This window comes from Bos grunniens, chromosome 21 (genome assembly GCF_055505025.1).
Source record: "Bos grunniens cultivar Pamir isolate PY7600 chromosome 21, Bosgru_T2T1.0, whole genome shotgun sequence".
NCBI lineage: Eukaryota > Metazoa > Chordata > Mammalia > Artiodactyla > Bovidae > Bos > Bos grunniens.
The window spans coordinates 34,002,169-34,027,742 of NC_141185.1; the positions used below are offsets into that span (position 1 = coordinate 34,002,169).

At 37.7% G+C, this 25,574-nt stretch overlaps 1 protein-coding gene across 25 annotated transcripts in view; it reads left to right on the plus strand.

Annotated features, from left to right (window-relative positions):
• The window catches only part of LOC147349347 (uncharacterized), a 690,773-nt gene that overhangs the window by 20,483 nt on the left and 644,716 nt on the right, over window positions 1-25,574 (plus strand). For 23 of the 25 annotated variants that reach the window (XR_015150389.1, XR_015150391.1, XR_015150388.1 and 20 more), the window contains exon 2: window positions 14,899-15,032. The gene's annotated coding sequence lies outside the window, so the exon portion shown is untranslated. The other 2 variants (XR_015150418.1, XR_015150417.1) reach the window with 2 other exon arrangements.

Sequence of the window (25,574 nt, forward strand, 5' to 3'; positions counted from 1 at the left end):
TTGAGCTTTAAGCCAACTTTTTCACTCTCCACTTTCACTTTCGTCAAGAGGCTTTTTAGTTCCTCTTCACTTTCTGCCATAAATCTGGCTTATAGACTTGCTGATGATACTAGGGAGGGAAAAAAACAAACAAACTTGGATAGAGGAGAATTTCAATAAAGCAGTTCTCTTGGCAAAGGTAGATAGTCCCTCAGGATAGGCTGTTTGTTTCCTTGGTTCAAGTCCTGGTCAGTTGATCTTAGACAAAAGTTTCCAAACTGCCTCTAGTCATTTGTTCTTTCTATATATATACAGCTGCCAGGAGTTGCATTCTGAATACAAATCGGATGCTATTCATGACTGTTTATGCCAGTTCATACTCAATCGCATAATGCTTACAGTACTTAGCACTTAGATTCATTTTCAATTACTGAGGACAATGTGATGTATTAGTGCTAGCTGGAACTAGTCCAGTGTGTTTTAGTTGTTTTGTTTGTTCATTTCTTTCTTTCTGGAGCTTAGAAATCTGTTGGCTTTCCGTCCTCTCTTTATACCAGTTTCGTCTGGATATAGTGTAGGGTTCTTTGCAGTTTTGCTTTGAAAAGTGTTCTGTTGAGTTTTTTATACTTCAATGTACAGATGCTAAATAGAGGTCCAGAATAGTGAAATGACTTGACCGAGGGCACACACTGTTTTGTTTTTAATTATTTATTCATTTTATTTTTGGTTGCCTGGGTCTTCACTTGCTGCCTGCAGGCTTTCTCTAGTTGCAGCAAGTGGGGGTTACTCTTCTTTGGGAGGTGAAGGCTTCTCATTGTGGTGGCTTCTCTTGTTGCTGAGCACAGACTCTAGAGCATTTAAGCTTCAACAGTTGTGGCTGGAGGGCTTAGTTGCACTATGGCATGTGGAATCTACCCAGACTAGGGATGGAACCCAAGTCCCCTCCACTGGCAGGTGGATTTTTGTCCACTGTGCCACCAGGGAAGTCCCTCACCCTGGTTTTTATTTATTGCCCATCCTAGTATTATGCTTCTTTTCAGTTAGAACTAGTTTGTTTTCAAGTTTAGCTTCTTTAATTTGAAGCCCCATCTATCACCGTTAGTTGCCCGATGACTGATAAAATCACAGTTGAAGATCATTGCAATCATTCATGTACATCTGTTGCCAAATTGAGATATCTGGAGCACTTAATTTGTTACGTTTCACGGACACAGGCTTGCCCTCTAAACAAGGCTCTAGGGCACCACTCCTGTCCCACATTTCCTTGTAAAACTGCCTCTGAGGAATCTGATGCATGACTTGTCAGGCTTTCTTCCAGTAAACCCAGGCTAGACTGCCTAACCTCAGCCTACTTGGTTTCTTGCCACAGATAGAAACATTAGCATTCGAGTTGCATTACAAGTCGAAGGAGTTGTGAAAACTTTGACAATTTCCTAAATTGAAGCCAAGATGATCTAATTATTTTCCTTGACATGTGTGTTGTGACTTATGCTATTAAAATGTGGATTGTAATTCTCTTTGCACGATTCTTGGAATCACCATTATTGTTAGCACTTACTTATGAAAGTGGAATAATTTGGGGGGATTTCTTCTCAGAACATTTCCCTATTCTAGGTCTTCATTTAGTGACTTTTTAAGATAAATGTAATCAATGTTTAACAGTCTAGTGTGAAAGAAACAGTATAATTCAGTGAAGAGATCCCTGGATCCAAAATATGTTGGCTCAAGTGTAGGATCTGCCACTTAATAAACCTGATTTGGATCATGTTGCTTATGTTCCTGATTTTAGTTTCCCTAATTTTTGAATGGGAATAATAATCCCTGTGTGTTATTAAGGGACTTTGTGAAAACAAAATAATGCAAGCAATCCTTTTTTTTTTTTTAATTGGAAAGCAGTCACCATACAGATGTAATATTCCATGTCGATCCATCTCCCAAACCAAAACACTGGAAGATAGACTTTCAAAAATAGACAACCATGTAATGACACAAGGCCAGGATTAGATATAAGAAAACAAGTTATTTAAATAGGAACAGAATAACAGAAGTTAGAATGGATGGAGTTCATGAAAAACCAGTTTTCATGGTTTAGAATAGTCAGTGCTGATATACAAAAATATACTTTGTACAATTTTATCCTACATTAGTAATAGTATAGTGACAAGAAATGCAATAATCTCAGTGGATTCTGCAATGGTCTTAGTTAATGTATTGGATTCTATTCTTGGCACCATGTCTTTAAGACAGGCATTTTCAAATTGCCATATGCCCAGAGGAAAACACCCAGATGGTAAACTTTTCTATAAAAATGGAACTTGCATAAAGAATGACTAGAGAAACTAGAGCATAGATGGCTCAGAAAGGAGATGATTTGGGGACATAGTATGGTTGTGTTTAATCGCTGATGAGCTCTCAAGAAGAAAGGGTTTAGATCAAATCTCAGGATTTTCTTGAGACCAAACTATAGTAATAATTTCCCAGGAAATATTAGGGCACTCTAAATGCTATCTTTAACCACTCCTTTGACTACTCGAGTACAGTGGTTTGATCTGCAGGCAGGGTAGATGGCCACCTCCTCACTTACTATATAGAATTTGTTACCTGGTTGAAGATGAAAACTTTCCTAGTAATAGTTGAAACATGCTCTCCTTGCTTAAAATTCGTTATGACTTTTTTTTAATGTACAATTCCATACATATAGAAGAATATTTGAGATTGGTCGATTGGGGCTTCCCTGGGGTTCAGTGGTAAAGAATCCATCTGCCTATGCAAGAGACGCGGCTTCAATCCCTGGATTGGGAAGGTCCCCTGGAGAAGGAAATGACCACCCACTCCAGTATTCTTACCTGGAGAATCCCATGGACAGAGGAGCCTTGTGGATTAGTCCATGGGGTCACACAGAGTCGGAGATGATTGAGTGACTAACATACACATGAGTAATATATATTTAAGATATAAATACAAAAACTTTAAAGATTTCTCAAGCTTGTATAAGCACTAGGAAGCTGTTATCCAAATAAAGAACTTAGAAAGATCAATAATACTGAATTTATTTATCTATGTGCATCCCATTTTATCCATTTCTATCTCTTCTGCTTAGAGAAAACTGTGAATGTTTATTTGTATTTTATTGATTTTCTCTTTCTTTAAAAAGTAATTTTTATACCAAATGTATGTAGTTCTAAACAGAATTTGTTTTCTTTTTCTGGTTGTAGAGCTTTTTCAGATATACTTGCATACTGTGTATAGTCTTCTGTGATTCTCTTTTTCCATATTGCTACATGGATTGTTCCTTCTATTGATTTATTGGAATAAACCCTCATTGGCTAAATGTGTTGCAAATATTTTCTCCTGGTTTGTGACTTTCTTGATTCACCTCTTAAATGATGTTGTGTGACGAATGAAGGTTTTAAAATTGTAAGGAGTATCTATGGCTCCATCACTTCATGGCAAATAGATGGGGAAACAGTGGAAACAGTGGAAACAGTTAGAGACTTTATTTCTGGGGGCTCCAAAATCACTGAAGATGGTGATTGCAGCCATGAAATTAAAAGACGCTTGCTCCTTGGAAGAAAAGCTATGACCAACCTAAACAGCATATTAAAAAGCAGAGACATTACTTTATTAAAAAGGTCTGTCTAGTCAAAGCTATAGTTTCTCAAGTAGTCATGTATGGATGTGAGAGTTGGACCGTGAAGAAAGCTGAGCACCGAAGAATTGATGCTTTTGAACTGTGGTGTTGGAGAAGACTCTTGAGAGTCCCTTGGACTACAAGGAGATCCAACCACTCCATCCTAAAGGAAATCAGTCCTGAATATTCGTTGGAAGGACTGATGCTGAAGCTGAAACTCCAATACTTTGGCCACCTGATGTGAAGAATTGACTCATTGGAAAAGACCCTGATGCTGGGAAAGATTGAAGGCAGGAGGAGAAGGGTACGACAGAGGATGAGATGATTGCGTGGCATGACCGACTCAATGGACATGAGTTTGAGTAAACGCCAGGAGTTGGTGATGGACAGGGAAGCCTGGCATGCTGCAGTCCATGGGGTTGCAGATTCAGACATGACTGAGCAATTGAACTGAACTGTATTAATTACCTTTTATTTGGTAATTAATATTTTATGCATATTATTTAAGCAGTCATTCCTTATTCTAAAGTCATAAGACACTTTTCTGTATTATATTCTAAGTATTTAAACAGTTGTACTTTCCCATAAGAGTCAGTCTATCTGGAATTTAAGTTAGGAGTATCCATTTTCATATGGACAATTATTATGTGAGCACCATTTGCTGAATACCCCCTCAGTTATCCATTGATGACCAGTGAAACTTCTGGCATATAAAATTTTTGTAAGAAACACAGGCATGTTTATAGGCTTTCTATTGGATAGTTCTGGCATATAAAATTTTTGTAAGAAACACAGGCATGTTTATAGGCTTTCTATTGGATAGTTGTCTATCCCTCTACCAACATGACACAGTGCTATGTTACTGAAAATCCATAATGCCTTGATAATTTATACAGCAAGACCATTTACTTTTTCTTCTTCCCCAGGATAATCTTGGCTTTAGTTGACAATTTTCTCTTCTGTATACATTTTAGAATTAGTTTACCAAGTTTCTTAGAAGAGCTTATGACTTTAATCATTTAAAATTTTTAGTTCAGGGTGGGTAGGTTTGATCTCTTAATAGTATTGAGTCATCTTAACCATGAAGATCATATGATTTCCTTTTACTTAGGACTTTAATGATGTTCTTTAGGTTTTATGGTTTTCTCCATGCAAGTCTTTTATCTTTTTGTATTTTAAATAATTATTCCTAAGTATTTTTGTGGTACAGACATGAAACTGATATTTCTATATTGGCATTTTATCTAGCTTATACTAAAACTTATTAATTTTAATAATTTTTAAGTGAATTAGTTTGGGTTTTTATGTAGAAAATCATACATTTGTGAGTAATGACCTTTTTTTTCTTTCCTATCATTGTGACATTTTCCCCCTTTCTTTACAATGTGCTAGGATCTGCTATAAAATTTCAAATAACAATGGTTGTAGAGGGCAGCCTTATCTTATTACTGATCCTAATTACTGAACTTTGAGGTTCTTCCTGTATTAACATGGTTTCATAAGACATCATGGCTCCTTAGAAATCATTCAAAATTAACGAAAACAATTTTTTAATAAAAAAGAGCCACAATTTCTATCTTCATTAAAACTAGGGGACAGATTTAATTCACAGACACAAAAATACTTATAAAAGCTTCCAAATATAGATCACCAAACAGGAACGAAATCAAGCTGAATTAAAGAGTTTTGAAGAATTAGAAAAGGAATTCTAGAAGACATGGGACAGATATTCAAATGATGCATAGCTGCAGTATCTGACAAAAAAAAAAAAGCAGTAGAACAGAAAAGTTTCAGATATAATTCAGAAAGGCTTTCTTGAGATTAAAAAAAAAAATGTTTATCTACATATTGTAATAACACACCATCAAAAAACAGAAAACCAATAAACTGACCCAGAAAACTCAACACTGGGACTAAGTCTAGTAAATTTCTTGGATTTTAAAGATAAAGAAAAACCCTTTTGGACTGTGATATAAAAAGAATAAGATGCTTATAACAGGGAAAAAAATCAAGCTGGCCATGGATTTCTCCACAGCAACAGAGGGAAAGAACTACGAAATACTCAAGAGAAGAACATGTGAGCCAAGGGTTTTTAAAAATTCAATCAAGATGTTCTTTGAGCATAAACACCTCAGATAAATAATGTTAAACATGTAAGAAAACACGAGACTTTCTTGAGAAAACTACTGGAAAAATTAAAAAGAAATGAAGTGGGGAAATCATGGCAAAATAATTTGTTGAGCATTGAACATGTGTAACTATAAAACCAAAACTCAAAGAAATGGGGCATTTATGGTGATAGAACAGAATATGGAAGTTACATGTCTATATATGTAGAAATGAGACAGCTAAATACATTTGGACGGATGGAGAAAACAGCATGAGAGACAAATTCATTGATTTAAAGGTACTTTATTAGCTAGGATTCCAAGGAATCCTTCAAAACCAAAAAAGCAGTAATATAGTTATATTTAAAAGTATAAACATTATATTTATATTTGTAAGCTAGAACAAAAAGACAAACTTTTATAACTATCAGAATGACACATTAAAAAAAAAGTGTAGAAAAATGACCACTATTTTAAGTCTCTTTAAAAACTGTGAAAAGAAGGAATTCCCTGGTGGTCCAGTGGTTAGGACTTAGTGTTCTCAGTGCTGGAGTCCTGGGTTCCATCCCTGGTGGAGGACTTGAGGGGAGAAAGTAATGTTAATTTTGGAAATTTCCTGTTTGTCTAATGGTTAGGACTCCTTACTTTAAATGCTAAGAGCCGCATTCAATACCTAGTTGGGGATAAGCACATAGTTGTGTGCTGTGGGGGGGAAAAAGAAGAAAAATAACTCTGTAAAAGAAAAACATAACATAGAATTATTCATCAGAAATAAGATCAGAAATATTTTTCACATCAATAAATAAAAATGAAATTAACTCATATTTTCAGAAAGATTTTCCAATAAAGCAAACTACTTCATATAAATACATATGTATATTCTCTATAGATGACAAATGGCTAAAACAAAGTAATTCAGAAAGATGGAGAATTAAAGAATGGCAAATTATATACGCAAAGGCACACAAAAGAAAGCTAGACATAATTTATAGTTTATAATTTATAATTTATAGTCAAGGCAGAATTCTGGCCAAAAAAGCAATAACTGAGACAAAAGACAGTCTACGATGTCAAAAAGAGCCATTTACAACAAAAGAATAGTAGTGTTAAATATCCATGAGGTAAACGTCTCAACTTCAAAAAACAAAACCTACAGGATAGAGAAATAGATGTGTAACCGAAGACTTTAACTCAGTTCAGCCCATGATAGTATTTTAAAAAAAAGATAAAAAATGAAATAATTTTGTAGGAAAGTATAATTTGCAAAAATTAATCAGTGAAGAGGTAAAAATTAGATTAATTTTCAGGAAAGAAATAGAGAAAGCTGTCAATTTACTACCTCAAATGACTTTACTTTCTACCAAATCTTTAAAAAATAGATTACCAAGGCTATTTCAACTGCTTCAAGTAATACAATATGCCAGCAATTGCCTTTTAAAAGTCAGTTAAGATATCATTTAGTTCACTAAATTACATGTATCTGTGGGACATCAAGGTGATCAAAGTCCTTGAAGACTAGATTACAACAAAGAGCAGGAGAGTTGACATAATCCAAAACGTGCAGTGAAGGTATACTGCTGACCCTTCCTGTTAAAAGAAAATTGCTCTAGTGCTTCTTTATAATTGGTATAGAAGAAAATAAAACAATTAATTTCTCAATTGATTTGCTTCACACCTAGACCATATCTGAACACCCCACATATGGAACAGCAGATGCCAAAAGAATCAGAGATAATTAAATTTATCATAGTCTTCAGTCATTTTCCAATACAAATCTGCCTTTTGTACAGATGAGAACATTAGGAGCTTGTAGGTATTATCATTGCTACATTTTTAAAGTTTTAATGATAACAATAATTTTGGCAATTTCCATAAAAATGTGGTCTGCCTTTGGTTTATTAGCCTGGTTTCCCCTGGTAGCTCAGTGGTGAAGAATATGCTTGCCAATGAAAGGAGATGCAGGAGACAAGGGTTCGATCCCTGGGTTAGGAAGATCCTCTGGAGGAGGAAGTGGCAACCTGTTTCAGTATTCTTGTCTGGGAAACCCCATGGACAGAGCAACCAAGCAGGCTACAATCCATAGAGTTGCAGAGTCAGATACAACTGAGCATGCAGACACATATCTCACTCCATGGGTCAAGGAGTCAATGTGGAAATTCTGCAAGTATATTTCAATTTTTTTGTTTTGGAATTGAGGAAATAACCACAGACATGAGATGAGGCATATCTAGGTCAAAATTCTATATATCAACAAACATCATGAGTTCCTGCTTTGACTAATGGTACTGCAGTGGCATTTTTCGAGTCCTAGAATTTTTCTAGATATATAGATTAATTACTGAATTCATTTATTTCAGTTCTAAGGATACTATAGTTATTTAATTACCATCAAGTATCCCTATTAAAACAGGAGTCCCTGTTTGATTGCTATTCTTTCCCTCTGCCTGTTATTGTGTTTCCCATTGAAATTACAAAACTCAGGCGAATGAAATATCTCTCTCTATTATCATCCGTAGTCTTCAGAGGACAGAAACCTCTTAAAAAGGTGTCTTAAAATCATTGATTGATTTTAAGTTGATTCTCCCCTCACTAACACATTTTTCAATGCCTAGGAAAATGAATGTCTATTGGGACCCCTAGAGAAACAGTGGGAAATGGGATAGATTATATACTATATAGATTATATTGTATAGTTAATGCACTGTAACATTTCTATATGCCCAACGTTTGAGATTTGCTAGGGAAGTTCTGTCATTTAAATATTGAATATAGATCATTGAATATAGGTCACCATTGAGTTTAGTTAACTCATAAAGCCAACTGTCAGAGTCATTTCTAGATCTCAAGATAACATATTAAATTCAGTGGATAAAGGTGCCCAGAGTGAAAAATTTGACTCAATGTAGTATTATATTCCATTCCCTGTAGAATTGATTCTTATCTGTATTCTCTGGGTGCATACTGATATAAATTAGAGAAATATTGAATGCGTTTTGGTGTTTAATATGTCTTTTCTCAGTCCGATTTTGTACTTACTCTCACTGTGGAATATGTAAACTGATTCTTGTTATGGCTATGGAAGCAATGGTGGGTAGAGAAGGTATCTTAAGGAGAATAATTATGCTCTTGTAAGGCAACTGTTTGGGGTAAGATTATTACAAGATATTGAAGCACAAGTAGATGAGTCTTTTTTTGTCAAGAAAAGAAGCATTTCTTTTAGTTGGCCAGTTTAGTTCAGTTCAGTCGCTCAGTCATGTCAGACTCTTTGCAACTCCATGAATTGCAGCATGCCAGGCCTCCCTGTCCATCACCAAATCCCAGAGTTCACCCAAATTCATGTCCATCAAGTTGGTGATGCCATCCAGCCATCTCATCCTCTGTCGTCCCCTTCTCCTCCTGCCCCCAATCCCTCCCACCATCAGGGTCTTTTCCAATGAGTCAACTCTTTGCATGAGGTGGCCAAAGTACTGGAGTTTCAGCTTCAGCATCAGTCCTTCCAATGAACACCCAGGACTGATCTCCTTTAGGATGGACTGGTTGGACCTCCTTGCAGTCTAAGGGACTCTCAAGAGTCTTATCCAACACCACAGTTCAAAACCATCAATTCTTCAGTGCTCAGCTATCTTCATAGTCCAACACTCAACACCCATACATGGCCACTGGAAAAACCATAGCCTTGACTAGACGGGACTTTGTTGGCAAAGTAACGTGTCTGCTTTTGAATATGCTATCTAGGTTGGTCATAACTTTCCTTCCAAGGAGTAAGTGTCTTTTAATTTCATGGCTGCAGTCACCATCTGCAGTGATTTTGGAGCCCCAAAAAATAGTCTGACACTGTTTCCACTGTTTCCACATCTATTTCCCATGAAGTGATGGGACGGGATGCCATGATCTTCATTTTCTGAATGTTGAGCTTTAAGCCAACTTTTTTACTCTCACACTTTCAATTTCATCAAGAGGCTTTTTCGTTCCTCTTCACTTTCTGCCATAAGGGTGGTGTCATCTGCATATCTGAGGTTATTGATATTTCTCCCAGCAATCTTGATTCCAGCTTGTGTTTCTTCCAGCCCAGCGTTTCTCATGATGTACTCTGCATATAAGTTAAATAAGCAGGGTGACAATATACAGCCTTGACGTATTCCTTTTCCTATTTGGAACCAGTCTGTTGCTCCATGTCCAGTTCTAACTGTTGCTTCCTGACGTGCATACTAATTTCTCAAGAGACAGATCAGGTGGTCTGGTATTCCCATCTCTTTCAGAATTTTCCACAGTTTATTGTGAGCCACACAGTCAAAGGCTTTGACATAGTCAATAAAGCAGAAATAGATGTTTTTCTGGAACTCTCTTGCTTTTTCCATGATCCAGCGGATGTTGGAAATTTGATCTCTGGTTCCTCTGTCTTTTCTAAAACCAGCTTGAACATCAGGAAGTTCACGGTTCACATATTGTTGAAGCCTGGCTTGGAGAATTCCGAGCATTACTTTACTAGTGTGTGAGATGAGTGCAATTGTGTGGTAGTTTGAGCATTCTTTGGCATTCCCTTTCTTTGGGATTGGAATGAAAACTGACCTTTTCCAGTCCTGTGGCCACTGCTGAGTGTTCCAAATTTCCTGGCATATTGAGTGCAACACTTTCACAGCATCATCTTTCAGGATTTGAAATAGCTCAACTGGAGTTCCATCACCTCCACTGGCTTTGTTGGTAGTGATCTTCCCAGCGCCCACTTGACTTCACATTCCAGGATGTCTGGCTCTAGGTGAGTGATGACACCATCGTGATTATCTGGGTCGTGAAGATCTTTTTTGTAGAGTTCTTCTGTGTATTCTTGCCACCTCTTCTTAATATCTTCTGCTTCTGTTAGGTCCATACCATTTCTGTCCTTTATCGAGCCCATCTTTGCATGAAATGTTCCCTTGGTATCTCTAATTTTCTTGAAGAGATCTCTAGTCTTTCCCATTCTGTTGTTTTCCTCTATTTCTTTGACTGATCACTGAGGAAGGCTTTCTTATCTCTTCTTGCTATTCTTTGGAACTCTGCATTCAGATGCTTATATCTTTCATTTTCTCCTTTGCTTTTTGCTTCTCTTCTTTTCACAGCTATTTGTAAGGCCTCCCCAGACAGCCATTTTGCTTTTTTGCATTTCTTTTCCATGGGGATGGTGTTGATCCCTGTCTCCTGTACAATGTCACGAACCTCAGTCCGTAGTTCATCAGGCACTCTATCTATCAGATCTAGGCCCTTAAATCTATTTCTCACTTCCACTGTATAATCATAAGGGATTTGATTTAGGTCATACCTGAATGGTCTAGTGGTTTTCCCTACTTTCTTCAATTTAAGTCTGAATTTGGTAATCAGGAGTTCATGATCTCAGCCACAGTCAGCTCCTGGTCTTGTTTTTGTTAACTGTATAGAGCTTCTCCATCTTTGGCTGCAAAGAATATAATCAGTCTGATTTCGGTGTTGACCATCTGGTGATGTCCATGTGTAGAGTCTTCTCTTGTGTTGTTGGAAGAGGGTGTTTGTTATGACCAGTGCATTTTCTTGGCAAAACTCTGTTAGTCTTTGCCCTGCTTCATTCCGTATTCCAAGGCCAGATTTGCCTGTTATTCCAGGTGTTTCTTCACTTCCTACTTTTGCATTCCAGTCCCCTATAATGAAAAGGACATCTTTTTTGGGTATTAGTTCTAAAAGGTCTTGTAGGTCTTCATAAAACCGTTCAACTTCAGCTTCTTCATCGTTACTGGTTGGGGCATAGACTTGGATTACTGTGATATTGAATGGTTTGCCTTGGAAACAAACAGAGGTCATTCTGTCGTTTTTGAGATTGCATCCAAGTACTGCATTTCAGACTTTTTTGTTGCCCATGATTGCTACTCCATTTCTTCTGAGGGATTCCTGCCCACAGTAGTAGATATAATGGTCATCTGAGTTAAATTCACCCATTCCAGTCCATTTTAGTTCGCTGGTTCCTAGAATGTCAACATTCACTCTTGCAATCTCTTGTTTGACCACTTCCAATTTGCCTTGATTCATGGACCTGACATTCCAGGTTCCTATGCAATATTGCTCTTTACAGCATTGGACCTTGCTTCTATCACCATTCACATCCACAGCTGGGTATTCTTTTTGCTTTGGCTCCATGCCTTCATTCTTTCTGGAGTTATTTCTCCACTGATCTCCATTAGCATATTGGGCACCTACTGACCTGGGGAGTTCCTCTTTCAGTATCCTATCATTTTTCCTTTTCATACTGTTCATGGGGTTCTCAAGGCAAGAGTACTGAAGTGGTTTGCCATTCCCTTCTCCAGTGGACCACATTCTGTCAGATCTCTCCACCATGACCCTCCATCAGATGTTGGCAATTTGATCTCTGGTTCCTCTGCCTTTCCTAAAACCAGCTTGAACATCTGGAAGTTGATGGTTCATGTATTGCTGAAGCCTGGCTTGGAGAATTTTGAGCATTACTTTACTAGTATGTGAGATGAGTGCAATTGTGCAGTAGTTTGAGCATTCTTTGGCATTGCCTTTCTTTGGGATTGGAATGAAAACTGACCTTTTCCAGTCCTGTGGCCACTGCTGAGTGTTCCAAATTTGCTGGCAGATTGTGTGCAGCACTTTCACAGCATCATCTTTCAGGATTTGAAATAGCTCCACTGTAATTCCATCACCTCCACTAGCTTTGTTCGTAGTGATGTTTTCTAAGGCCCACTTGACTTCACATTCCAGAATGTCTGGCTCTAGGTGAGTGATGACACCATCGTGGTTATCTGGGTCGTGAAGATTTTTTTTGTAGAGTTCTTCTGTGTATTCTTGCCACCTCTTCTTAATATCTTCTGCTTCTGTTAGGTCCATACCATTTCTGTCCTTTGTTGAGCCCATCTTTGCATGAAATGTTCCCTTGGTATCTCTAATTTTCTTGAAGAGATCTCTAGTCTTTCCCATTCTGTTGTTTTCCTCTATTTCTTTGCATTGATCCCTGAGGAAGGCTTTCTTATGTCTCCTTGCTATTCTTTGGAACTCTGCATTCAAATGGGAATATCTTTTGTTTTCTCCTTTGCTTTTTGCTTCTCTTCTTTTCACAGCTATTTGTAAGGCCTCCTTACACAGCCATTTTGTGTTTTTGCATTTCTTTTCCATCCTTAGTTGGGCAAGGATGCTCATATATCCCAGCTTTTCCCTCATCTACCCAAAAGTTTCCATTTTAGCCTCAAGTTCCCTACTCTTTCCCCATTAATGCCTTTTCTTTCCAACAACACACTTCACAAGGGTCTGAGTTCAACTTACACTGCACTATATCATCCTGTATAACTAAATTTTAAGTCTGATTTTTAGCCATATCTGCCCTGCCTTAAAATAAACAAATGATTTATTTAGGAATACTATGAAAAATTTTTGCCCACACTTTGTGCTGAGAGTTTAAAGCCCTGAATTTGTGATTTTATTTCTGCAAGCTCTCCAGAGCAGATGTCTCACCACATAGTACAGGAAAATCACTCTTTACTACCATAACAATTCAATGTAGCATCCAATTGTTCCCCAAAATCATTACCTTCTACAGGTAGTCCATGCCATCGATTACCAGTATCCCATTTTCCTATGGCTATATGACAACCCTGCATTTAAGCTTCCATAAGTCAGCAACTTACTCTAAGAATTCAATCTTGGTGAATTGTTTTGTTGGTTTACTTTTATTGGTAACAAGTACTAGATAACTTAGGATACAGCCAGTTAGAAAAGAAATGATGCTTTACTTTTTAAACTGACGAGTTTTCACAAAGGTACCTAGGGACAAATGTGTTGAGGAATTGAGAGAACAAAAAGGAGAAGATAATGTAATCCAGAGATTAATGCAGGATATAGCCAATATCCTTAAGTTTGGAGTAATAAAGAGGAAGAGTTAAGAAATCTGGAACAGTCTCTGCTGTGTGATCTAAGGGTATAGCAAGGACTTAGCATCCAAGCAGGGACTCCCTCGGCAGCGCTGGGCCCATGGAGAAGTGCTGAGAAGCCAGTACTGCAGAAAACGGGGTTCTGGGTAGACAGGTTCTAGAACTGCTGTGAGGGGCGATAAAACCAGGGCTGAGGAAGGGACTCTATGTGGCTCCATGTGGCTGCTAGATGTGTTAAAAGGTGTTCTTGAAAGGAAGATGTGAAAGAGAAAAAGAGTCATTTCTCCCCTTCTCATTTGCCAATATCCACCAGTACTTCAGAGTGGCTGAGTCTAACTAGAAGTTAGTCAACAGTTCAGTTCAGTTCATTCGTGTTCAACTCTTTGCAACCCCGTGGACTGCAACACGCCAACAAGTCAGTCAATAAGACATGCCAACAGAACACAGAAGTGTGCCAAAGGAGGCGAAGAATATTCACATAGAAGCTGACTTTGTCACTTTTCTTAGCTTTCTCAGTAGAAGGATAAATTCTGTTCTCCCAGAAGTTGGAGGGTAAAGCATCTACTTTTATTTATAGTGATTTTGATTATTATTTCATAGTGCCATTCTGACTTGTCTTTTTCTCCATTTTTGCTACTGTCGTTATCTTAGTTTAAGACTCCTCCATCTAATACTTGCCCTGTTTTAACCCTCTGAATAAAGATAGACTACAAAAATCCATGAATTACTATCTTCAAATTCTTACTATTTTTTAATATACACTGGACTCTATGCTAAAGAATTATTGATACATTTAATCAGGATGTGTAGCTATAATTTACTCTTTATGGTTTATTTTACTGTGAAATGGAAATAAAACATGTATGAGTTCAGAAAAGGAAGTAAAAACTCAGTAAAACAAAGAGCTGTGTCATTGTGAATTCTAAAACCATAGAGTTCAGAAGATAGATTTACTAAGTCAGCAAAACCTATTAGGTCAAGGAGTATATAGCTACTTTATGTTATGATTGCCGTCCTATAAATTTACCTCCCACTCCCCATCCCTGTTGTATATCCCTAGACATCATTCACAGTGGGCTTTCTTCAGACGAGATATACTCTCACATTTCCACAGATCACGCTGTTTCAGCTTCCCCTTTCCTCCCTTCCTTCTAAACTGAGTAAATGCTTTCATAAAGCCAGGCTTTGTGCAGGTGTTCTCACCTTTGTGAAACCTTCATGTGTCATTTAGACCATTTTTATTGGGTCACACTATTTGAATATCACTTATCACATGATGTTTTTAACACAGGATAAAAGTGGCACAATAAATAAGGTGGATTTTCCATGGTATGGTTTCCCAGTTGAACCGAACAGGAACTTCTACCCTACTCAAATTTTGAGGTTTTCCATCTCTTCCATGAAATTGTGAGCTCCACTTTGAAGGTAAGAAATAAATGTCTTTTGTATTTCTATTTCTAGCATCTAGTTCAATGCTGGGTACATAGTGGGCTTCAATAAATGCCTAATGTAATTTAATTATATATCAATAGAAGAATACCAGAGTCACATATTGTACTGCTTTTGGATGATGTGTGTATTTCTGACTTTCCTCCCTGGTCTGACAAGTACCAATTTTCTAACCTTTAAATACATCTTTAAATACATCATTTTTAAAAGTTAATATTTTTTCCCGAAATTATTTAACTATTTCTTGCAGACATTTGAAAACCTGAAGTACAGATTTTATGAACATGTATTAGTTTTATCTAATTTGTGTCTGTTAGATTCAACCCAATTTTAATCTTATATCATCATATACATAATTTATGTGGAAAATATTGCAAAACTTTCTTCAGAAAGCTGACCTTTCAAGGAGGACTTACATAGTCTCGCTCTCTCTCTCTTTTTTTTTTTTTATCATGTTCTTGGTTGGATTATAGTACCATTCTGGATAGCAGTGCCTTGTATTTAATTTTTTGAGGGGAGATGTTGAGATGACTCTAAGCCTAGGAACCACAGTCAAGAACTGGACAAGGGTTTTCAAACAGCTACAACCATGAGAGAAAGGGCACCTTTTTTTCCAAGTGCTGTGAAATCATGAAGCACGACTGTACCTACACACGTGAATCTCAGTTATCATCTGTGGTCTCATCTCAGAGCATAGACAACTGCTTAAGCTCCACATTGGTTAAGATACCTTGTTGTCTTTGATATCTGAGTATTTCTGTTCTTAAGATAAAAGACCTAAAAGAGAAAAACATGCTAATAAAAGACAAATGTGCTCTATACATAAACATAGGTGAAGTTAGAGTGTTAGGATATTTCATGTTCTGAAGCCCACATGTTGTCATAGTGAACAAATGAACTTTCTCTCTGGACAAAGGCCTACTTGCCCTCCCAGCTGATTCCACCCTGCACACTAATGGATATGATGCTAATAGCCTCCAATTGTCTCCTTCTTCAGCTCATCTCTTTTCTCTGCATCTTGACGCCATATCAGTTTGAGGCAAGCTGTGGCAGGCACATTGCCTAAAAGGATCCCCATGTTGGGAAGCAGCGGCTGAAGGCGCAGTGCCAGGATTAGCCATTAGCAGTTGGGGGAGAAGCATTCTTGTTGTAGTCTTGTCTGCTGGAAGGCTCCCCACTGGCATGTGAAATAGTTCTCTCTTGTCAATCAAACAAATTGTTTTGCAGATCTACTAGGTGTTTAGAGGATACAGAAATAGAATTTTCAGATCTTTAGGAGCTTTTCCAGGAGGAGATCTGTGTTTTGCAGCAAAATCTGACTTTTTTTTAAAAAAGAATGGGTCTTCTCTCAACTGTAATTGTACCCATTGTACCTAGAGATTACAAGAAATACTATTATAAGTTTTCAGAGGTCTTATTAAAATTGCCACACTTTTGGAGAGTATTAATGAAAATTTGGGTATAAGAATATCTTTACTTTGGTCTCCCAGGGTATCAGAATATCCTGAGTCAGCAGAATAAAAGATGATGTCATTGTTTGGAGAAGCTATGATAAATTCCTTAATCTTCAAATGACCTTTGTCCCTGAATCCATACTTCACATTTATCTTACCTGCTTTCTCTTACCTGCCCTCATTGTCAAAAGAGATGTCAGTCTACAACATAGGCTGGAAGTAGTGCTTATGAAGACTATAGATATACCTTAATGTATTAAAATTAAATTATATAAAAAAAGAAAAATGGTAAGGCCTGCAGTGAATAGCCACCTTTGTAATGCAAATATACCTCCCTCTCTACTACTGTTTCAACTGGAGGTGGTCAGCTTTTATCTCTTTTATTTCTTTACACTTCCATGTAGAAGCTCCTGTCCATGTTTTATTTATTTCTACTTCTGATTAAGATTTCATCTGAAGAGAGGGTTGTGCTACTAAAAAATTATTTTTTAAAAACACTGAACTATACACATTATATGAGACAGAATGAGGTAAAATACCACTCTCCAAAAATCTTTGAATTAAGGATATCCATTCGAATTGCTTATCTCAGTGGGAATTATCCTGTGAAAGTCAAAGAGCCCTTTGAAGAGTTCATCGCCCTGTGACACATATGTGAAGGTTCATAAGTTCTGCCAGGCATGTTTTCTTGTTAATATTTACCAAGTCATCTAAGCCATAAAGACCCAAATATTTACTGTCTATATATTGTAGGTATATTTTTATAGTACTTAGGAGGGCTTTTTGTTTGTTTCATTTTGTTTTTAGTAGAAGCAAAGCATGATAACTGCAGAAAATTTGAGAATGTGGTTTTGTGATTTTGTATTGTGTCAACATACCTAATATGGAACTATATTTCCAAGTTTTCCTTCTCTGTATGGTTCAAGTTTAGAACTGTCCACGATATAAACTTGCCCAGGATTTAGAATATGTATATGAAATAGTCATTATACTCTAAAGCACTGGCAAGTTCCGAGTGCAGCACACTGCCTGCTTTTATCAATAAAGTTGTATTGGACACAGTCACACGTTTTCTGATATTTTTACGCTACAGTGATAGAAGTGGGTGACCATAACAGGAACTAGGCGACTTTCAAAGCCTAAAGTGTTTTCCTTTATGGTGTACAGATGCTGTACCTATTAATACATATTTTATAAGGAAAAAAAATTTGCTGACCCCTACTCTCTAAGCGCTGTTGCAGCTCATTCAGGCTGGTTTCTCTTGTCAGCCTGGTGCACTTAGATCTCCCCCTTCAGCTTCTCTGAGTCCTGAGCCTGTGTGCAACTCTATGGAAATCTGTGTGCAACTCTATGGAAATCTGTGTACAACTCTATGGAAATCTGTACCGACTCTACTGTAGGCTATCTGCATCAGCAGGATTAGATATTATGAGAGATATGAAGTTTGCCTGTGTGGGTTCCACCTGTCTTCATACGTTCTAGCTTGTCCTAGATTCTCCATGCTGTGTGTCCAGTTCCCTTCCTGGCTGCCTTCCTGTTGCCCTACAATGCCTTCATGCAAACTCTGAGAGATTGTGAAGGACAGGGAAGACTGGTGTGCTGCAGTCCACGGGGTTGCAAAGAGTTGCACATGACTTAGTGACTGAACAACAACAGAAGTGCCTCAGGCCCTCTCCCTTAGATGCCAAGGTAGCAACCTTTCTCAGACACTTTTCCCCCAGCTTCCCTTTGTTGTCAATTGATTGGTGATTTTTCTATGATCATTCAACCATCTCTTCCCTATTATTTCCCAGAAACGGCCACAGTTATGTAAGATCTAATACCTACAATAAACCCCAATTCCATACCACTGAAATTTGTTATGCTTTTCTTGATCGAATTCTGAATGTTACAGTCATTGATACCGGAAATGGGGTCCTGCCTTTACCAAAACGGAAACATGTCTGGATTTGGGAGTAAGCTGTATGCTTGTGCACTTTCTTAACAATTTGACTTTGATTTTATCCTCTTTTTCAACATCTCTGTCTCTATTGGATCAATCTCAAGTTTTCAACTTCTCTGCTTTGTGAAACAAAGTTTTCCAAAAACATTTCCCACAAACTATAGTTTCTTGCAATTTCATCTCACTCATTCCCAATATCATACGACTTCTGTAACAACAGCGCACCCAAACGACCCTTGAAAAAGCCACCAATCACCTGCATGTTTCCTAGTTCAATGGTGCCTTTTCTCTATTGTCTGTGTTGTCTCCTGTTGAATTGTCTAACCACCCGTCTGCTTTTGTCACCTTGACTGCACCTTCCTCTTCAAAATCGTGTCCTTAATTTCCTTATTCTACTGTCTTCTACTTCTCTTCCTATTTGTCACTGTTCATTCTTCTTCATTAGCTCCTTCTCCTCTACTTAATATCTTATTGTTGGGATTCCATCCTCTGCCTTCATTTGACATTATATCTCTAGGTAGTATGAATTCTCCTGGATTCAAATGTCATCTTTCACAATTACTTGGCCTTTAGTAATTTATATCCCCAGTCCAGATTACTTTTCCAAGCATGAGGCTCAAGATCCAGCTGTTTTAACATTTCCATTCGGATGTCCCATAGACATATCAAATTTAACGTATTTCCTTTGGTTGGATTCCCTTGAATCAAGCTTTGAGGTGGAGATTTGGGAGCAAGTGTCTTATTAAGGGAATGTTCTCAGGAGAAACCTGTGGAACCCAGGAGCTTTGGACTATAGCTTGAACTGCAGGATCTATCCTGGCTTGAGTCTTTTATACACCACATCCAATTATGTCCTACCCCAGAAGAGTGGACAAAACTACCAGGCTTCCTAAAGTATAGCAGATCTAATAGCCTAAATGCAGTCCTTACTATTCTTTAGGAAAGATTGCAAGTGTTAGCAAGGAGCATCCCTGCTACCAGGAGCATCCCTAAGCAAGTAAGAAATAAGTACACTGAAATGGTAGGAACGATCCAAATGTGGGATATCTCTAAAAGGTTTGACAAATATTATTTTTGTAAGAAATACGTAACTTGTTGGGACTTCCTTGGTGGTCCAGGGGTTAAGAATCCGCCTTCCAGCACAGGAGATGCAATTCGATCCTGGTCAGGGAACTAAGATCCCACATGCCATGGTGCAGCTAAGCCTGTGGGGCACATCTACTGAGCCTGCATGCTCTAGAGCCTGAGTGCCACAACTAGGGAGAAGCCCGCTTGCTTCAGTGAAGAGCCTGTGCACTGCTATGAAAGATCTCACAAGCCAAAACTAAGACTTGATGCAAACAAATATATATATATATATGTATATATTTTAAGTACTCATTAAAAAAGAAATATGTAGCTTGTTAATATATAATGGGCTTATTATGGTTATTTAAAATGAATTAATAAACATATTTTAAAAGAAAATGAAAATTTTATTTAGTCACACTAGTCAGTGGCACCCCACTCCAGTCCTCTTGCCTGGAAAATCCCATGGATGGAGGAGCCTGGTAGGCTGTAGTCCATGGGGTCGCTAAGAGTTGGACATGACTGAGCGACTTCCCTTTCACTTTTCACTTTCATGCATTGGAGAAGGAAATGGCAACCCACTCCAGTGTTCTTGCCTGGAGAATCCCAGGGACGGGGGAGCCGGGTGGGCTGCCGTCTATGGGGTCGCACAGAGTCGGACACAACTGAAGCGACTTAGCAGCAGCAGCAGTCACATTTTAAGATCTCCATAGCTACAAGTGTCTAACAGCTACCATATTTACAGTAAAAGAATAGCATATAGTCGGCAATCGAAATTTTTTTGTATTGATACTAGGATAACTTTATTGATGTTTTTGATTACATTTCTTGTGACACTCCATCTCATAACCACCTGTACTAGCTCAAACTGTTCTTCTGTCCAAAACCTTCTCCTTCCTCTCAGTGTCCCCACACCCAAACTTGAAAAATAATTGCTAATTTTTCAAGCATTATCTGTCAGGGAACTCTTTTGACTATCTCTTCCTTGAAAGAATCAACTATTTCATCCTTTCAGTTCCACTGTTCTATGAATTTCCATTCTAGGATTGTTTTTCACACTTTTTGCATTTCTTTAGCTGAACTGAAGGCTCCTGGATGGCAAGGCATGGATCTTATTTGTCTTTGCATTTTCCATATCTGGCACAATTCTGGCATACCTGTCACTCAGAAAATGCTGCTTAAAGGGGGAAAAATGAAAGGATCTCCCTTCTCTTTTTTACTTTTTGTATTCTTATGACATCTATTACTTTTAACTCTCATATCTTTGACTCTCAACTAACTTCTCTTCTTTCGTACACAAAGATACTAAAGTCTGTTATATTAAAATCACACTTATGAAGCTTTTTTGATGTCATAATTAAAGGTTGCACATGCGCATGCTAAGTTGCTTCAGTCGTGTCTGACTCTTTGCAACCCTATGGACTGTAGCCCACTAGGCTCTTCTGTCCATGGAATTCTCCAGGCAAGAATACTGGAGTGGATTGCCAAGTTCTCCTCCAGGGGATTTTTCCGACCCAGGGATGGAAGCTGCGTCTCTTATGTCTCCTGCATCGGCAGGTGGGTTCTTCACCACCACCACCACCTCGGAAGCCCAATTAAAAGTTATGTGATTGGATATGTCCATTTTTAGACATGCAGATATTTTACCAATGACAATAGCTAATGATACAGAAGTCTACAACATTTTATTAAAATTCTAAAAACTTGCATATTCTAAATATTAAAAGGTTTTCTTGTAACTCATCTGGTAATACATGGTAATAATTCCTGATTTGGTATGCATGGACATGAGGCTATTCATAGCCTATTGATCTCTGTTAATGTGAATATTAAAATGGTATTTGTACCTCATTACTTTTCTAAAATCAGAAAACTTCTGAATTCTGAAATATGTCTGGCCTCAAAGGTTTGGAATTGTCTATGGACCTGTGTATCTTATGGCTATTTATACATAACAAATATATAATATGTAGACTTTTAGTAGTACTATAAAATTTTATCAAAGACAGAAATTGGTTTATTCATAAAAATCATTCTATGGTTAGTTATTGTGGTTTTAAAATTTCAACAAAAATTCTGTTTGGTACTTAATAAAGGAAACTATTTTCAAGATTTTGAGAGTATAAAAAAATCAGGACATTTTTTATGTCTTATTTTTTATTCAGATAATGAGCAGATGACAATAAGCTTTAGTTTCATTATTTTTGAGAACATACTTTTTAGAGAGCCAAAAATTACAGAACAGTTTTGGAATTTTCTATACTTACACTGTTTATATCCAAAGTTGTCAGATACTCTGTCTTCTTGATAGACATAGTTCTACCAGGCAGAAAAAAAAAAAACCATCTTAAAATGACATAGCAGACATTTGACAATTCAGTCACACAGAGAGGCTCATACTCCAAAAGCAATCATGACAACTTAAAGTATGATTCATGCTCAAAGATTGTGACTCTCCCCCAGATTTGTGACTGCATTTCCTGTAAATAACTCTGCAGTTCTTCTGTAACAATGGTTCCACTGACTCTAAGAAAGTTTAGCAATGGAAGTGAATGGAGTTTTAGGTGAGTACTGAGTACTGGCCCAACCCACATGAACAATTTGAGAATGAAAGCACTCACTTCCTGGAACAAATCAGCAATGTTCTTATATTTCCCCCTGCAGTTTCAAATTCATTGTGTTGAATTACCCTATCATATCAGTAAAAGAAAGAAACCAAAATCTTGTGAGCCACTATGGAGCCAATAAGCCCCAGAGACCTAAATTTCCAAGTAGTGCTTGATTTGAGGAAGCAGTTTAGTGAATCTCTATCAAGTTCCAGAGACTGTGTCTGTTATTAAGCTATTGTCTTGCAGCATCATACCCATCCGGCCATCTAACACTTCAGGAGGCTGGGGCTGAGACTGTAAACTGCATTTCTATTTTGACTTGCAGTTGCACTAGACTTACAGGAGGCACTAGAAACAAGGAGGCTAAAGGACTAAGAAGCAACAGGCTCATTCCTGTTTACTTTCTATTCCAGATTTTACTTCTTGTTCCCATCATTGTTGCTCTAGCAAAGCTTCCTCACTCTACCGGCAAAATTGTTTTTCTAGTAGCAGCAGGTATGACTTCCCAGGTAGCTCAGTGGTAAAGAACCTTCCTGCCAATGCAGGAGACATAGGAGATGTGGGTTTGATCCCTGGATCTGGAAGATCTCCTGGAGAAGGAAATGGCAACTCACTTCAGTATTCTTGCCTGGGAAATTCCCGATTTTGACTTTAGAGTTTTCCAGTGCCTGAGCTAAAAATTATTTCTATTAAACCTCACAGTTAAAATAACAAGTATGTTTTCTGTCTTCTGAGTGGACCCTGACTGATACAGTGACATAGCTGTAGGATTGCACTAAACTCGAACACAAGACTTTAGTTCAGCTTCTCCTACATGCTCCTAACCCGTTACCATCTAGAACTAAATGCACCACCTCAGTCACTCTCACAATTCCAGCAAGCAGTTACTCTCACCATTCCTCATCTTCAGGCTCAGGGTTATCCTTCTTATAGTGACTTTCTTCTGATAAATTTTAATTATCTCTTAAGTCCTTTTAGCCCCTCTCCCCCTTTTTTAAAAATCAATTGCAGATGCTGGGTATAGCAAATAAATGTATTTTCTTATATTTAGACTAAATTTCTCCCAATATTTTGCAGAACAAGTGTTACTCCTTAAGCTATATATGCTAATATATTTAAGAAAACAATTTTTCTAAAATCCCAGGTGATCTCCATTTGACCTTGAGGTCTCATGCTGGACATTCCCTATGCAGAAAGTGTCCACAACAGAAGTCTGTATTGCAAAATTTTTGTTTGCTTGTTTTTTTGTTTGTGTTTTTCTTTTTTACTACCTCCAAATCATATTGCATCCTGACCTTTGCTTTAAAATAGATAACTGGGAGTTTATTTCAGCATTTCCAGTTTTCCTGAGGCATAGCTTAAATTAATACCAATATCTGTTTCTGTATGCTACTATCATACTTTTTAATCTGTCCTTAGAATTCCTTAGTGAAGATTTAGGTGGATGGAGGATGGCAGAAAAAGTTTAGAAAATAACTCCAAAGTCTTTGGTTTTGTGGAAATCAGTGTTTGTAGTCTTTATAGTTCAGCGTCTTTTTTACAAGCCAATCCTAAAAGCCCTGAAATGAAAAGTAAATCAAAACAAATCTCTTGGATTATTCTTACTGGTATCACATTGTATATGTAAACAGTGCTTTCCAGCTGGTAAGCTTAAGTAAGACAGATCCTGCCCAGAGAGTTTACCAGCTTACACGGTTGCTACACAGGAGGAAAACAGGGAAGAGGCTGTTTTGCTTTTGTTTCAGATTCACAACAGCTGTTGTATTCTTCTTGGCTGGTTCCAAATTTAATAAGGCCCAATAAATCTCTAAGAAAATAGCCCTGAGACACTGCTATTGTTTTTATTTGGTACTGAGCTCATAGTACAAAGTCTGTCTCTAAAGCACTCTTTCTGGCTAATTTCAGAGAGATCATACCAAACATACACTCCAAAACACTAGCCCAGAAAAGCACAGGGAAAATCATATCCCTGGCGATGGATATTGAACTAACAGAAAGCTTCCTTTAAAACCTAATTCAGGCTACTAACATTTGCAAATCATGTGTCTGTGAGATTGCTGGTCTGGCTACTCTATGAGCCTTAAATGCCCTTTTCAAACCATTGCTTCAAACTCTTAGCTGTTGTTCCTTTATAAATAATTTGGGGGAAAATATTATCAAATGCTTATGTAATTTCTCTGGTGTGCAAACTGCACCCCAGCTCGCTTCACTGGAATCACTGTCATAGAGATTACATACCCAAGTGTAAGCAGCTGAAAGGAACACGTTACTGATGCAAGTAATATATTTTCAATTTTTAATGAAGTGTTACTTGTCCACAACATTATCTCTTTTAGGTTCCAGGCTGTGTGCCAGTGATAAACTGCATAGCTCAACATCTTATCTATTTTTAAGTGACCAGTCTTTAGAGGTAAATTCTCTGTTCTCCTCGGTGAATTGATCCAGTGTTTGGCTACCATCAAATGCTTTACAAGTGTACAAGATGTGATTTTTTTTTAAAGTGGGGATGAAGACTTAAATATATTACTATATCCTCTTTTGTGCAAAATTTTAATACATGCAGCTGACTATGCCCAACTGAGGCACATCTTCCAATGAGCTCGAGGCTCTTGGGATTTCTGCCTGAGATGGGGACCAAATAAATATGTGATTATCATGAGCAAGTCTGCCTGCGAGGTAAGCAAGAAAAAGGAAGCAGAGCCATCATCTGTGCTTCAGTTATTTGTACTTAAGGCAAGTAACATTACTTCCAGATTGAGTGGGATAAATAATCCCCAGAGCTAGATTGAATAAAAACATCCTCTTCTGTGAAGATGGAAGAGAATCAAGACCAATATGAAGTGGTTGTTGGATAGAAGAACGTGACTGAGGAGGAAGAGAAACACTGAGCCACTGGAGCATTCTTTAGAATCAGAGACTAATAAGGAAGTTTCACAGGGACCTCAATGTAATGAACAGGTCCTGACATCAGCAGATGTCTTTCCTGCCGAGACATACAAAGGTTGCTGTATTCAGTTTTGAAATGACTTAGAAGGTGAGCGTGGTATTCCTTGAGCATATAGCTGAGATGTGCTGGAGAGCCCAGGGAAACTGACAGAACTCACAACCTACCAAACTCCTGGCCTACTAACCAGGTTGGCTGGTTTACATGATACCAGGAGAACTTTTCTCATTTATCCCTCTGGCAAATCTGAAATCCTGTGAGAAACCTACAGGTTAGAAGGAGTCAGGCTATACTTTAATGTCTCTTTTTTTTAAGGATCAGGCTGTGAATTTGGAAAATAGACAAGAATGTTTGGAAGAGTAAAAGACATCAGAATTTGATATTCCAGACCATCACTTAGGGTATCCAAACAATGGCATTAGAAAAATACTCTGTCTATTGCGATTAAAATGACTTCAAACTAGAATGTGAAGGGAAGGCATTAATGAAATATAAGTAGAT